Genomic DNA, 16,786 nt, shown 5'->3' with positions numbered 1-16,786 from the left:
CCATGGAATCTGACCCCCTTGGGTTGCAGAAGTATGTTTGTGCCTGCATGTGGCAGTAACTGAGCCACATCTGTGACATACACCACAGATCATAGCAACACTGTATCCTTAACCCACTGAGAGAGGCCAGGGATCAAACCTGCAACCTCATGGTTCCTAGTTGGACTCCTTTCTGCTGTGCCACCATGGGAACCCCCTTAAATTATTTTTGGTAGTAAATTTTCTGGATCTTGTTTAGGCAGTATCTTGCACAATCTCTTGTGGGGAAATATTTTTGTCTTACTTGTTTGAGTCATTATCAAAATATATCTGATCAATGGCTAGATATTTGATCTTTCAAATTAGAGAAACTTCTAAACTGGTATATTTTCAGAGAGCTCTCATTATAAACAGTTGTTTTATCATTACTTAAGGGAAAAATGAGTTAAAAGGTGAATGTATGTGTGTGTGTGGTGTCTGTTTCCCCTCCCTAGATATTAAAAATGCTATAAAAACAGTAGAATAATTAGTGTTAATTAGGTTTGTGAGCTGAAGATTGACATCCACCTTCCTCTACTCAAACTGAATCATGAAACACTTCAGCTGGCAGGGTGAGGCAGGAGATAACTCAGGTTGGAGATTAGGATTGAGGCACTCTGGGCACTGAGAAAACAGGCATAAAAAGTCTTCATATAGATATTTTCAGGAGTGGATTTTATCAGCCCAATTCTTGCATCTTCTCAAATCTGGAAAAGCACTAAAATACTTCATGGTGACATCTGTTCCTATGACTAGCAGTAACCTACTAGTAAGAATTAACATATGTGAGAATTAGCATATGTCTTTTCTATCAAAGGAAGTCTTTGTTACTCCACTTTGCTCCTGCTTCATCTGAGACACCCTCCTGCACCCCTCCTTTTCCCCTCTCCTCCCAGTAACAGTTTGTTTCAAATTAGCTGAGAAGAATGTTCTCCTTGACCTAACCAATTGGAAGGAGACAGATATACTGCCTGCATTAGGGATAAATAGGGGGTTCTTCCTTCTTCACATGTACTTGCTCACTTGTTTGCTCATCATTGACAGGGAGCTCTTGTGCCCTTTTGCAGAAATAAAGAGCCTTATTGAGATGTCCCTGTGTTCATGTGTCTTACTTTCTGACAATGATGTTCTGAGCCTGGGTCAATTTTCCACAACAATTTGGGGGCTTTTCCAGGATTTAGGGCCCACCAGAGCATGAATTCTTGAGAAGGGGATACCTATCCCACGGCCCCACTGTGGTGGTCCTGAATTGAGAAGTCTGAGCCTGTGAACTTCAAACCCATGGGGGGATTCTCAACAACACAGGAGGACAGTCTGAGAAAAATTGCAACCAGGGTGACCAGGTGACTCTGTGCATGGACCAAGGTAGGAAAGATGGTGGGGGTGATTGAGTATCTCCTTGGTGGTCAGGGAAAGGGTTCGGTGACCTAAAAAGTCTCAGATGAGACTGGCAATTTCAGGTGAAATCAGAAAAATCAGAGCATGATCCTCAAAAGGTCTTGGCTGAGACCAGTAGTCTTGAGTGATATAGGTGATTTGGGGTGAAATCAGAAGATCAGGGCATCATCCTGGGGAAATGGGAAGTAAGTCTTCCTGACCCGTGCCTCCACTCAGAGGATCTCTGCATGGATGGGGAAACCAAATTCCTCCAGACAGTCCTCTGGGATTAATGTTATAGTATTGGGGCAAAAATCCATGGATGAAGGACAAAAAGAAGGGAAGAATGATTGAATATTGTTGCTTTATCTGGACACAGACATTTATTCTTGCCCCATCCATCTTCTGGCCAAAGTTCAGATTGGACAAGGATTGGGTCTGTCAGCTGCTCATTCAGTTTGTCCAGGGTCCCAGGAGCAAAGAAGACACCAGGGTCCCAGGAGCAAACTGATTATGCTTTCTGTTGGTGGCAGGGACCAGTGGTCTTATTTCCCCTCAGCGTGGGAACAGAAGGGCAATGAAGAAGAAACCCAAGAACATTCACCTTGCAATTACCAAATTGGCACTGCCCCCCTCCTACTACAGCCACCACCACTGTCGCCACTAGGGGAGCATGGGAGGGGGAGGGTGGCAGGGCCATTGCACAGGCATGAGCACACTGGTCCCACTAATGGAGTCTGCTCATGAGGGGAGTGATGCAGGGTCCACTGCACAGGTACAAACACACTGCCAAGCAGCCTGCAGGGTCGAAGACCACCACCTCAATAAAATCAAAGGATATGATAGGGCCTTGATCCAGACTTAGGCAATAGTTAAAACAATGTCAGGAGGGTATTCAAAATGTTCCATTTACTGTCGCTACCCCTGGGGACTGACAAGAAATGCCACAAATATTATTCCCACTATGGGAAGTTCCCTTAGGAGGGGGAAGAATAGGATATGTAAATGCCCCTTTAACCAGTCCTGAGGTCTGAATTTTTAAGAGGGAATTGAGGCCATTGCTGGAGAACCCATATGGGGTAGCAAATCAAGTGGATCAGTTCCTTGGAACACAAATCTATACATGGTCAGAATTAATGTCTATTTTGAGCATTCTATTTTCCAAGGAAGAAAGGGGGATGATTCAAAAGGCAGCCATGGCCTCCTGGGAGTGAACCCACCCTCTTCAGCTTGGGGAAGTTAGGGTGGAAACTAACTTTCCCAATGAGGATCCAGGTTGGACAATAACAATGCTCCCCACTGGAGGCATATGATGGACTTGAGAAATCTCATAATTCAGGGAATTAGAGATGTTGTACCTCAGACTCAAATTGTATCTAAGGCATTTGAAGTATGACAAGGTAAAGAGGAGGGACCAACTGAATTTTTGGAAAGACTCAGAGCATGGATAAAAAGATATGGAATAGATTCCATCAACCCTTTAGGAAGGGGCATGCTCAAACTTCATTTTGTAGCTAATAGTTGGCCAAATATATCCCCCACAAAAAAGGTTAAAAAAAATAGAGGATTGGAAAGATAAACCATTAGAGGACTTACTAAAAGAGGCACAAAAGTTTTATGTGAGAAGGAATAAGGAATGGAATTCTATTTTATCAAGAGAAAGGAAGAGTAAGTCTGTTTTCTAGCTTATTGTTTTAAATGGAAAATATGGGACAAACTAATGGATACAGAAAGTTCTGGAAGGTTTGTGGGAAGTAGACATTGAGAGAAGGGTTATGAATTCTCATAACTAAGTTTAGAATAAGTTTAATTAAGTAAATTTTGAAAATAAGCTGGTGCAAAACTTGAACTTGGCTTTTCTTTCTTAAGAAAACAAAATTTCCTTGGAATGTTAATTCAGTAACAGATTATATAAAGTTCTTTTAAGTGATCGGCTGTATTTTCTTTTGAGATCTCTTGAAAAAGTATTATCCACAGCGGCCTATGATTCCATCTGATCAAATTAATAAAAAATGATTTTTATAAACACTATCAAATTCTAATTAAAGTGTTTTTAACTCAGCTAACTTTAGAATACTTCACAGGATCCTTGATTCATGCCAAAAAAAAAGTTAAATTTTCTAGAATTATTTGGGATGTTAAAATATATAGAGAGCATTATTAAATGAGTGATGGACCTCAGATTATACAGATGAATAGATATTTTTAATATAGATATTCTAGAACTTTTACAGTTTCTGAAATTTGGATATGTACTGGTACTATGTTATAATTCTTTTTTTGCTGTTGTGATTTCAAATTGTTATATGTCACAAAGGTAACCAAGTTTCATTTTCAATTTACATTGCAATTAGATTTAAAATGTGCCTTAACTCTTTTGTCACTGTTATGTTAATGGTTTTACTCTGATGCCTTTGCAAAAAATGTTTCCTCTTCAAGAAGATCTATAGAAAAGACTTTTTAAAGAAATACAAATTTCTGACTTCCAGACCTTAATGATGAGCTGGGTAAGAAATTTAAAAAATTCCAAAAGGAAATCTGAAGATTTCATAAGCAGTTAAGCAAAAAGGATTGGTTACATTGGACTGTGTGAACTGGTGAATATGGTTATAATTTTATGGTTTCTATTTGAAATAATACTGGCTTTTAATCTGTGTTTTCCAGCTGTAAAGAAATATCCCCCAACAAGCAATTTGGTAAATTATAATTCTTTGTAAGCAAAATTGAAGCATTCCTCTCTTCACTCCCTCTGATTTCTTCAGAGGTGGAAACTCTCAGGTTCTCAGAAGCTTTATCAGATAAATTAGGAAGGCCATGTTGTATGCAGTCTGTAGAAACCTCAAGGTATTTGGATTTTTAAAAAAGAAGGAATTCGCCAAGATCTTTAAGATAAAAATCTTTAAGACAAGTCCTTTGAATGACTTTCCTATCCCTGAGTTGACTTTTAAAAGCTTAGTCTAAGATTCCTTATAAAGTTCTAACAAAGACAATTTTTAGAAAACCCTATATGATCAATTATGTTTACACAAATCACCAGGCCAAGGTTGTTGATACCATACTCAAGTGGCAAATAAATTAGTTTTGATTTTTCTATATTTGATAAAAATGAGAGTAGTTTTAGAGAAGAGGAGATGTTTCAATGAATGCTTGCTAAATCTATTAATATAATTCTTTCAATTGTGGTCAGTATCACTAAGATTTACTTCCTAGATAGTTCTTTGCTATTATGTTATATTGCTGCCAGGTTTAACTGAGCTTCTAAAAGAACATTCTAAGCTTGTTTCTAAAGTTTATCTCAGTGACCTATTTTTGGATGAAGATCAGATGCCCCAGAACCTGCGACAAGGGGACTATGTATACTGAAAAGGACATAATATAAAAGGACTATTTCCAAGCTTATAGAGGTAGGCTCCAATCCCCTACTGTGGAGCCAGGAGGAGGTACAACAATATAGGGATTTGAGCTAGGCACTGATGGGTGCCCCTGTTCTGGCTCTATCATCCTTTGAAAGACCATTTCCTTATTTGTAAGCATGGACCAGGGAACCACTCTATGAGTCCTCACACAGGAACATGGGGGAAGTCACCAGCCAATGGCCTTCCTTTTCTGCCTCCCAAACCCTATTGCCAGAGGATGGCCTGAATGCATACAGTGGGTAGCCGCCACCACCACATTAAATGAAGAAAACAGAAAACTCATCTTTAGAGAAAGGCTGAGTGTGAGTATGAAAACAGGATATGGGGACACAAACACCTTGTTGAAATGAATAAAATATTCTGTGGACACACTACAGAAAAGCAGCTATTATGCTTGTGCCCCAGGGAGACCAGAGGCCCAAGTGGTTCCCTTTCCTCTGGGGTGGTCATCAGACCCGTGGGGTCTTGAATGTATGATGGCCCTCTTCCAGGACAAAATGGCTTGGGAAAAAAAAGTCCAGCCAGATTTCATCACTGCTATTCCCTGAGGTCAAAATTTCTGTTGGTCAGCCCCTGAGAACTGTTCAGCAGCCAAATGAAAATGTCAACTTCTCCTCATGTCTAAATTGACAAGAGGCAAAGGCAACTTAGGCAACCTAACCATGTGCAGTGAAAGCAGGTCCTGTAACACCCCCCACAATAAATCCCAGTTCCAAGTGCCATGGGCAGATGTCTGGCGATGTTGTAGGGATCCACTAATGGGCACCTTTCTGTAAAATTAAAGTGGCACCTGTATTTTGGTGCAATTGGCCATCACTTTAACCCTGGCATTTAGGTCCCCATCTCAAACTCAACCAATCCTGAGGAATCAAGACATCACCTCAGCAGGGGGGGTTCCTTTGACCCGCCAAGCCTATATTGACTCAGTACACTGATGATCCTAGCCAGAGTCTCTTTTCCCCAACAATGAGACTAGCAGCAAACTTCTGCAAAAGATGTACATGGTTGCATGTAGCTTCCCCTTTGAAATTGACAGTACTAATGGCCTGAACCTAGCCAGAACACAGTTTGGGACTTGAACCCACAGTTTTAAATTAGAATCACTCATTCTATGTCTGGACTTACTGAGGTTCAGGTTCTTAATGTCTCCATGTGGAAGGAAGTCAGTGAGAGACAAAGTGATAGGCAAGAAATAGATTTATTAAGACAGGACATTTGTGAGATTAGTCAAGCAACTCTACTTTGTTCTGATGGCTTTTTTGAGCAATTTATTAAATTACAGTGATCTCCAAAAGTCCCCAAGATTTCCCTCTCTATGATCTTTTTCTGGGATTTCTACAACCACCTGTATCTACTCTATCCCTATCAACATCACCAAAATCACATACATACTGACAATACTCCTTACTTCTTTGCAGTTTTTCAGAGACATCTGAAATGCTGCCTCACAGGCTATAGTTCTCATTTTACCCCAAATAAAACTTAACTCCCAACTTTTAGGTTGTGCTTTTTTTTTTTCTTTGTAAGTTGACAGGTTAATAGGAAAATAAGGGAAAGAAACAACTGAAGAAAATATCAAGTGTTTTGTTTATTTTTTTTTTCTCCCAACAAGGTGGAAATGTTAAAAGCACTCCTCCAAAGTGGATAAAGAATTCTTTATGTGATTATTTAAAAATGGGATAAATAAAATTAATATTAATGTGATTGAATCAAAGGTTTGATATAACCATAAGGTTAGATGGGGCAAAAGGATACACTATTGGTCCTGAACCTTAAAGCCCTTAAACAATTGTGCACTATTTACCTCAGTTTAAAATATCTATTTTTAAAGGGCTGAAAGAAATTTACACTGAGATATCTAACAATTGTGGAAGGTAATATAATGTTTTTTCTATCAAAGGAAATCTTGGTTACTCCACATTTCTCTGGTTTTGGCTGAAATGCCCCCTGCAACCCTCTTCCTCTTTACCTCTTTTCCCATCAAATTTTTTTTTTTTCAATTAGCCAACTGGGAAGAATGTGAGCCCTGACCTGACCAATGGGAAGGGGTCAGGTAAATCACCCACCTTAGGGATAACTAGGGGAGAGTTCTTTGTTCAGAGTGCATGCTTTTTGAAGTACTCACACACTTCTGCAGAAGTAAGGAGGCTTGTCAAGATTTCCCCTTGTCCATGTGTCTCACTTTGCAACACTGATAACCCTAGCCAGAGTTATCTTAATTTCCAGCAAAATTACTTGGGAAAACAGGTCAATTAATCAAGTTGAAAATTGGCAAAATGCCCTTAGTCCCTTGGCTCAACCCCTCCTTGAGGACCCCAGAGCCTTTTATACAAAATAGATAAAATGATTTGGGGATAAAAGAAAGGAACACTTTTGGAACTCCTTGTAAAACCAAAACTTCTGATGGAAACTAAAATGAAAAGCATAAAAGTTAATAGAATTGAGATAAAAATTTATAAAAATTTGTATATTCAGATGGACATATATAAGACCCTTATAATTTTGCTTAATTATATTGTGGGATATACACATTTCACTGGAGAATTCTTCTTCTGCTTGGTATTAGAGACCAAAGAATATGAATCTGCCCCTTAGGACATAAATTAAACACCCCACAGGCAACTAATAGGACTACCTGAGCCTGTAAAATTGAAAAAGCAAAAAACAAACTGCTAACTAATATTTAGGGATTGATAAAAATAGTAGTAGAGATTTTGCTCTGGATTAGGGTCTTTGTTAAATGCCAAATATAATTTTTGAAAGCAGGGTAAATTAAACTGTAAAATTCTGGAATATAGAACTCTTGAATACCAGATTTAGTTGGAGATCTTCTCACTGGTAGTAGAATATTAAAGAAGATAGTGTTGTACAAATTGATCTTTTAATATCCTTTAGGTGACAGATAGTTCTATGGTGATTTCAAAGCAACTGTCTGTCTTGTAAATTTCTACAAGTCAGAAATGTAAACATAGCCAATAGTTACTTGAGACTGACTCTAATTAACTCAGTCAGGTAAAACTTGAACACAAGAGTGAAAAAAAGTCTTTGAATTCAAACTCCTATAAAAGCTCCCTTATTCAAATTTACTTCATAGCCTCCTTAAGAGTTTATCAAGAATAAATACGTATATTAAAACACTTTTCCACAAATAGTAAAGCCTTAGTCATCTGAGAAGTTAAATTTAAGGTATTCCAACTGTTATTTATGAACTAGTAAATTTATACTGTAATACCTGATTGATAACTAAGTATTTAAAGTGAAGCTATGCTAGCGGATCAGCTGCATAGGACTGCCAGCTCCAGGCAGGACCCCCTGCAGCCCAGAAAAGCTGCAACAACTCTGGCCGGGCTGTGAAAAGATCTGCCTAATTCTCGGACGGTCTTTCTGAGTTGGGCTGCCCTGGGGAGGAGCCTCTTGGGTTGGCCAAAGCCCTCAGAGGGTGCCGAGCTCTAGCAGAACAGCTGCATAGGACTGCCAGCTCCAGGCAGGACCCCCTGCAGCCCAGAAAAGCTGCAACAAGCCTGGCCAGGCCGTGAAAAGATCTGAGATGGTCTTTCTGAGTTGGGCTGCCCTGGGGAGGAGCCTCTTGGGTTGGCAGCGACCCAGCTAGCCCCCAAGCACTCAGGGAGTGCCTCACTCCCTCAGAATAGCTGCTCAGCACCGCCAGCCCCCTGGAGGAGCCCCTGCAGCCCAGAAAAGCTACAACAAGCTTGGCCAGACTGTGAATAGATCTGCCTACATTCTCAGGCCATCCTTCTGAGTTGGGCTGCCCTAGGGAAGAGCCTCTTAGGTTCTCAGTGATGCAAATAGCTGCACCAGCCCCCAGGGAGCACTGCAATCCCGAGGAACAGCTGCCCAACACCGCCAACCCCCTGCAAGAACCCCACAGCCTAAAAACACCAGAGCAAGCTCTGCATGACCAAGTGAAATCTGCTACCATCAGGGTGTGGCCCTCCCAGTCCTATCTGCCATCAGGAAGTCCTCCTTTGCTTCAGAGACAACCTGTTAGCCCCATCAACACTCCAGAAAAGCCACACTGCCTCAAAAAAGATTGACCAACAATGCCAGCCCTCAGGAAATATTCCACGGCAGTGACAAGGCAAACAATGCCCAGTCACAGTGAGTACAACTCCCTCAGGAGAAAGAAAACAACAAGCAAGATGAAGAAGCAGAGAAACCACTCCCAGTCAAACCAACAGGAGAACTCACCTAAAGCAGTCAATAATGAAATAGATCTCTGCAGTCTGACAGACCTGGAGTTCAAAAGAGAAATAGTGAAAATACTGAAGGAATTAAGGGAAGATATGAACAGTAATGCAGATACCCTCAGAAAGGAATTAGAAAATATAAGGAGGAGCCAAGGAAAACTAGAACATTCATTTGCAGAGATACAAACTGAACTAAGGGCAGTAAAAACCAGAATGAATAATGCAGAAGAACGAATCAGTGATATGGAAGATAGAATAATGGAAATCACCCAATCCGGTCAGCAGACAGAAAACCAAATCAAAAAACAGGAAAGCAATATAAGAGATCTATGGGATAATATAAAGTGGGCCAATCTACGCATAATATGAATTACAGAAGAAGTAGAAAAAGATAAGGTAATGGAAAACATAGTTTAAGAAATTATCACTGGAAACTTCCCAAATCTAAAGGATACTGGGTTCAAGATGCAGGAAGCACAGAGGGCACCAAACAAGTTGAACCCATATAGACCCACACAGAGACATATAATAATAAAAATGGCAGAAGTTAGTGATAAAGAGAGGATCCTAAAGGCATCAAAAGAAAAACAGAATGTTACCTACAAGAGAACCTCCATAAGATTATCAGCTGATTTCTCTACAGAAACACTACAGGCCAGGAGGGAATGGCAAGAGATATTTAAAGTGCTCAAAGGAAAAAATATGCAACCTAGAATACTCTATCCAGCAAGAATATCATTTAAAGTAGAAGGGGAAATAAAAATTTTTTCCAACAAACAAAAACTTAAAGAATACTGCAACACAAAACCCAGGTTAAAAGAAATACTGAAAGGGCTTCTCTAAACCAAAAATAAAGGAAGGAAAGGGAAGAAAAAAGAAAAGAAAAAAAAAAGAAGAAGAAGAGGAAGAACTAGGACTGAGGAAACCGCAATCAGAGAGCAGTCACTCAAATAAGCCAGCATACAGATTTAATAAGGAACAGGCCTTAAACAAAATAAAATTAAAAAGAAAAAAATAAAAAAGAGTCATCAAAATCATAAAATGTGGGCAAGGGATGTTAGGAAATAAATAAACCTTTTTGTTTGTTTGTATGTTTCTCTTCTTAATTGTAATATAGTAATGAAGTGTTTGAACTTACAGGACCATCAGGCTAAAACATACAATTATGGGAAGGGGTTAGCATACTTAAAAAACAGGGCAACCACAAGCCAAAACCAAACATTGCATTTGCAAAAAATGAAAAAAAAAAAAACACTCAAGGAGATAATAACAGGAGACCATCCAACCAAAAAAAAAAAAAAGGAAGGAAGAATGGAGAACCATAGAATCAACTGGAACACGAGGTGTAAAATGGCAATAAATAATCATCTATCAATTATCACCTTAAATGTCAATGGACTGAATGCCCCAATCAAAAGACACAGAGTGGCTGAGTGGATAAAAAGGCAAAAACCTTCAATATGCTGCCTACAAGAAACTCACCTTAGGACAAAAGATACATATAGATTGAAAGTGAAAGGGTGGGGAAAAATATTTCATGCCAATAGACATGACAGAAATGCAGGAGTCGCAACGCTCATATCAGACAAAATAGACTTTAAAACAAAAGACATAAAGAAAGACAAAGAAGGACACTACTTAATGATTAAGGGGTCCATCCAAGGAGAGGATGTTACTATCGTCCACATATATGCCCCAAATACAGGATCACCCAGATACATACAACAAATATTAACAGACATAAAGGGAGATATTGATGAGAATACAATCAGAGTAGGAGACCTTAATACCCCCCTCACACCAATGGACAGATCCTCTAGACAGAAAACCAATAAAGCAACAGAGATCCTAAAGGAAACAATAGAAAAGTTAGACTTCATTGATATCTTCAGGACCCTACATCCAAAAAAAGCAGAAGACACATTCTTCTCAAATGCTCATGGAACATTCCCACATACTGGGACACAAAGCTAACTTCAACAAATTTAGAAACATAGAAATTACCTCAAGTATCTTCTCTGACCAAAATGCCATGAAATTAGAAATCAACCATGGGAAAAGGAAAGAGAAAAAACCTACTACATGGAGACTAAACAACATGGTACTAAAAAACCAATGGGTCAATGAAGAAATCAAGAAGGAAATTAAAAACTACCTTGACATAAATGATAATAAAGACACAACCTCTCAAAATCTATGGGATGCTGCGAAAGCAGTGCTCAGAGGGAAATTTATAGCAATACAGGCCTTTCTCCAAAAAGAAGAAAGATCCCAAATTGACAACTTAAACCTCCACCTAAATGAATTAGAAAAAGAAGAACAAAAAAGACCCAATGTCAGCAGAAGGAAGGACATTATAAATATCAACGAAGATATCAATAAAATAGAGATTCAAAAAACAATAGAGAAAATTGATAAAACCAAGAGCTGGTTCTTTGAAAAGGTAAACAAAATTGACAAACCTCTGGCCAGACTCACTAAAAAGAGGAGAGAAAGAACCCAAATAACCAAAATTATAAGTGAAAAAGGAGAAATCACAACGGATACAGCAGAAATACAAAAAACCATAAGAGAATACTATGAACAACTAGATGCCAACAAGTTGGACAATCTGGAAGAAATGGACAATTTTCTAGAATCTTACAGCCTGCCAAAACTGAAGCAAGAAGAAACAGACCAACTCAACAGACCGATCACTAGAAATGAAATGGAAGAGGTCATAAAATCACTCCCTACAAATAAAAGTCCAGGACCAGATGGCTTCACAGGTGAATTTTATCAAACATATAAAGAGGAATTGGTGCCCATCCTCCTGAAACTCTTTCAAAAGGTTCAAGAAGAAGGAATACTCCCAAAGACATTCTATGATGTCAACATCACCCTCATTCCAAAACCAGACAGAGATAACACCAAAAAAGAAAACTATCGCCCAATATCATTGATGAATATAGATGCAAACATTTTCAAGAAAATCTCAGCCAACCGAATCCAACAACATATCAAAAAAATCATACACCATGACCAGGTAGGGTTCATCCCAGGTTCACAAGGATGGTTCAACATACGCAAATCAATCAGCATCATACACCACATTACATTAACAAAAAAAAGTCAAAAATCATATGATCATTTCAATAGACGCAGAAAAAGCATTTTACAAAGTCCAACATCCATTCATGATCAAGACCCTCGCCAAAGTGGGTATAGAGTGAACATTCCTGAATATAATCAAAGCCATTTATGACAAACCTACAGCAAATATAATCCTCAATGGGGAAAAACTGAAAGCCTTCTCACTCCAATCTGGAACAAGACAGGGATGCCCACTCTCACCACTGCTCTTCCACATCGTTTTGGAAGTCCTAGCCACAGCAATTAGACACACAAAAGAAATAAAAGGCATCCAGATAGGAAGAGAAGAGATAACACTGTCACTGTATGCAGATGACATGATACTATACATAGAAAACCCTAAGGACTCAACCCCAAAACTCCTTGAACTGATTCATAAATTCAGCAAAGTAGCAGGCTATAAGATTAACATTCAGAAGTCAGTTGCATTTCTGTATACCAGCAATGAAATATTAGAAAAGGAATACAAAAATACGATACCTTTTAAAATTGCACCTCACAAAATCAAATACCTCGGAATACACCTGACCAAGGAGGTAAAGGACCTCTATGCCAAGAACTATAAAACTTTAATCAAAGAAATCAAAGAAGATGTAAAGAAATGGAATGATATTCCATGTTCCTGGATTGGAAAAATCAGTATTGTAAAAATGGCCATACTACCCGAAGCAATCTACAGTTTCAATGCAATCCCTATCAAATTACCCAGGACATTTTTCACGGAACTAGAACAAACTATCCAAACATTTATATGGAACAGCAAAAGACCCAGAATCGCCAAAGCAATCCTGAGAAACCAAAACCAAGCAGGAGGCATCACTCTCCCACACTTCAAGAAATACTACAAAGCCACAGTCATCAAGACAGTGTGGTACTGGTATCAAAACAGACAGACAGACAGACCAATGGAACAGAATAGAGAACCCGGAAGTAAACCCTGACACCTATGGTCAATTAGTCTTTGACAAGGGAGGCAAGCACATCAAATGGGAAAAAGAAAGTCTCTTCAGCAAGCATTGCTGGGAAACCTGGACAGCTGCATGCAAAGCAATGAAACTAGAACACAACCTCACACCATGCACCAAAATAAACTCAAAATGGCTGGAAGACTTAAATATATGACAGGACACCATCAAACTCCTAGAAGAAAACATAGGCAAAACACTCTCTGACATCCACATCATGAATATTTTCTCAGGTCAGTCTCCCAAAGCAAGAGAAATTAGAGCAAACATAAACCCATGGGACCTCATCAAACTGAAAAGCTTTTGCACAGCAAAGGAAACCCAAAAGAAAACAAAAAGACAACTTTCAGAATGGGAGAAAATAGTGGCAAATGATGCAACTGACAAGGGCTTAATCTCTAGAATATATAAACAACTTATACAACCCAACAGCAAAAAAGCCAATCAATCAATGGAAAAATGGGGAAAAGACCTGAATAGACATTTCTCCAAAGAAGATATACAGATGGCCAACAAACACATGAAAAAATGCTCAACATCGCTGGTTATAAGAGCAATGCAAATCCAAACTACCATGAGATACCACCTCACACCAGTCAGAATGGCCATCATTCATAAATCCACAAATAACAAGTGCTGGAGGGGCTGTGGAGAAAAGGGAACCCTCCTGCACTGTTGGTGGGAATGTAAACTGGTACAGCCACTATGGAGAACAGTTTGGAGATACCTCAGAAATCTATCCATAGAACTTCCATATGACCCCGCAATCCCACTCTTGGGCATATATCTGAACAAAAGTTTCCTTAAAAGAGACACATGCGCCCGCATGTTCATTGCAGCACTCTTCACAATAACCAGGACATGGAAACAACCCAAACGTCCATCAACAGGAGATTGGATTAGGAAGAGGTGGTATATATACACAATGGAATACCACTCAGCCATAAAAAAGAATGACATAATGCCATTTTCAGCAACATGGATGAAACTAGAGACTCTCATCCTGAGTGAAATGAGCCAGAAAGACAAAGGCAAATACCATATGATATCACTTATAACTGGAATCTAATATCCAGCACAAATGAACATCTCCTCTGAAAAGAAAATCATGGACTTGGAGAAGAGACTTGTGGCTGCTTGATGGGAGGGGGAGCGAGTGGGAGGGATCGGGAGCTTGGGCTTATCAGACACAACTTAGAATAGATTTACAAGGAGATCCTGCTGAGTAGCATTGAGAACATTGTCTAGATACTCCTGTTGCAACAGAGAAAAAGGTGGGGAAAAATGTAATTGTAATGTATACATGTAAGGATAACTTGATCCCCTTGCTGTACAGTGGGAAAAAAAAAGTAAATAAATAATTAAATGTAAATAAATAAATAAATAAATAAATAAAGTGAAGCTATGAAATCTCTAGTTGGGTCTGTTTATATGTCTGCATATAGACATTATACATTTGATATGACTGTACCTCTGGTTAATATTATTAAAATTAGATTTATTTAAAAAACTCATTTAATTGACTTAGAAATAAGTGCTTGCAAATTAAATATTTTTAAATATTGAATAAACTGGCCAGATATTTTTAGATGAATGTGATCTAGAAAAAAGTATTCAACATTATATTAACATGTTATTAAAGCTAGCTTAAGCTTTCTTTATTTTACCGTGGCTTTATTTTACCTAGGTTTACCGAAGGTCAACAAATTCATGTTATTTCTTTCCTTAATTGCTAAACAGGTGTAAATTTACCTACTCTTATCTCTTCTTATTGTTACAGAAGGTAGAAAGTTAGGTAGGAGCAGAGAAGTAGGGGCATAGGACCAGATGGCAGGAAAACAAGTTTTATGCAAATAGCAGAATGCATGGGCAGACAAACAAAAGCAGAAACCTCCAAACTGACAGGAAACCACATATTTTGGGGTGATAAATGCCTTGGAGGCAGATGAAGAAATGTAGAAAAAGGTATGAATCTCCAGAGTCCAAATGTAACCTGTCTTATTTTATGTCCTCTTTATGAAAAAAAAAAATTAACTATGTAGATAAGACTTACCTATCATGCACTGGTAGCATGACACTTCAAATCAAAGTTAAATAAGAACACAAATCCCTGATCCCTTTGGGAAGGTGGAGCTGGAATGAAAATTAAGGAATATCACACACAAACAACCGTCTCAGTGAATATTCTTTAATTGGATGCCCCTTATAACCAGCCTGCCAATGAAATGCAAAGCAGCTGTGGGCCTCTCCGCCTGCTTCTGATAAAGAAGTGTAGTTCTCACATAAATAAATCCTCACTATTATTTCTCAATTTTCATTTCATTTCTGAATTCCTCCTACAACTAGACAAAAATATATCCTTTGGGAACATTATGAGAGGAAAACTAAAGACATTTAAATTTATTAGAGGTCCATATCTTGCAAAAAATACAAGAGGAAAACTAAAGATATTTAGAATTTATTAGGTTCACATCTTGAAACAAATAAAAGAAATTATAATGAGGCAGAATAATAATCAGGTAATTAGTGTAGGAACATGGCCTTGGATATATTTTTTGATATGGTCACTGACTAACATCCATGACTTAAGGGTTCCAGGGAGTAATGTCCCCACAGGCCTTGTTTACTATAGGAATTATATCTGTTTTACATCCAGGTGGATGTTAATCTCTAACACATTCTCAAATGATAAAAAGTAATGAGGGGAATGGTGATTCCCAGTCTAAGGAAGAGAAGAACAAAGAACCATAAAACTTAAGGGGCATATCCACCACTAAGACCACATTGGACAAGAACTGATATAGGTAAACTGGGCAAGGCCAATGGGAAAAAGAACTGATATCTAGACCCCACATTGCAACTCCCATCTTTTAAAAGATAAAACCCCTACAGAACAATAGAGAGGGGGACTCTTCCTCCCCCTCCCAGTGCCTGTGCTGGGAGCTAATTGCTTTCCTGTAATGAAGACATTTTGCTTGCTTGCTGCCTGTGTGTGTCCACAAAGTTCATTCTTCAACTCCATGAACAAGAACCCATATTGTGGTAACATCTTTCCAGTAACAATAACAATGAGAAGACCTATTTTTCTAAAGGTTATTCCTAAATTCCCCAATCAGGGGAAATTCTTGCATGAGAAACAGTTTTCATTTACTTGCAGTTTGGTGTTTGCTAGAGATTAAGGTTTTTAAAGGTTAAAATTATAACATATAATTATGAAAAATATTAAGAGAAACATTTCAATGTGTAAAGAAAGTAGGATATATATGGATTTAAAAAAAAAAAAAAAAGGACAGACTAATTTGTACACCGAAAGTCAGAAAATGTTTATAGGAAGGAAGCCCTGAAAAAGGAGTTTCCTACATGCCCAGGCTTGGAAGAGTTTAAATTTACTTAGGTAAATGGATTTTTTTACAATAAGTAAGCTGGTGCAAAACTGGATTTAGTTCTTTTCTCTGTTAAAAGAAGAAGGTTTATTTGGAATTTCAACTTAAAAAAATGCACAACTTGAAAGTTGAGAGTTGAGTTTTATTAATGTAAGTCTACTCAGGTCTTCTGCACATTTTTCAATTGGGTTGTTGGTTTTTGCTCTAATGATTTGTTTAAACTGTTTGTATACCTTAGAGATTAATCCCTTGTAGGTTGGATCATTTGAAAATATTTTCTCCCATTC

Source organism: Phacochoerus africanus, chromosome 4 (genome assembly GCF_016906955.1).
Source record: "Phacochoerus africanus isolate WHEZ1 chromosome 4, ROS_Pafr_v1, whole genome shotgun sequence".
Classification (NCBI taxonomy): Eukaryota; Metazoa; Chordata; class Mammalia; order Artiodactyla; family Suidae; genus Phacochoerus; species Phacochoerus africanus.
This window is presented reverse-complemented; position numbering follows the sequence as displayed.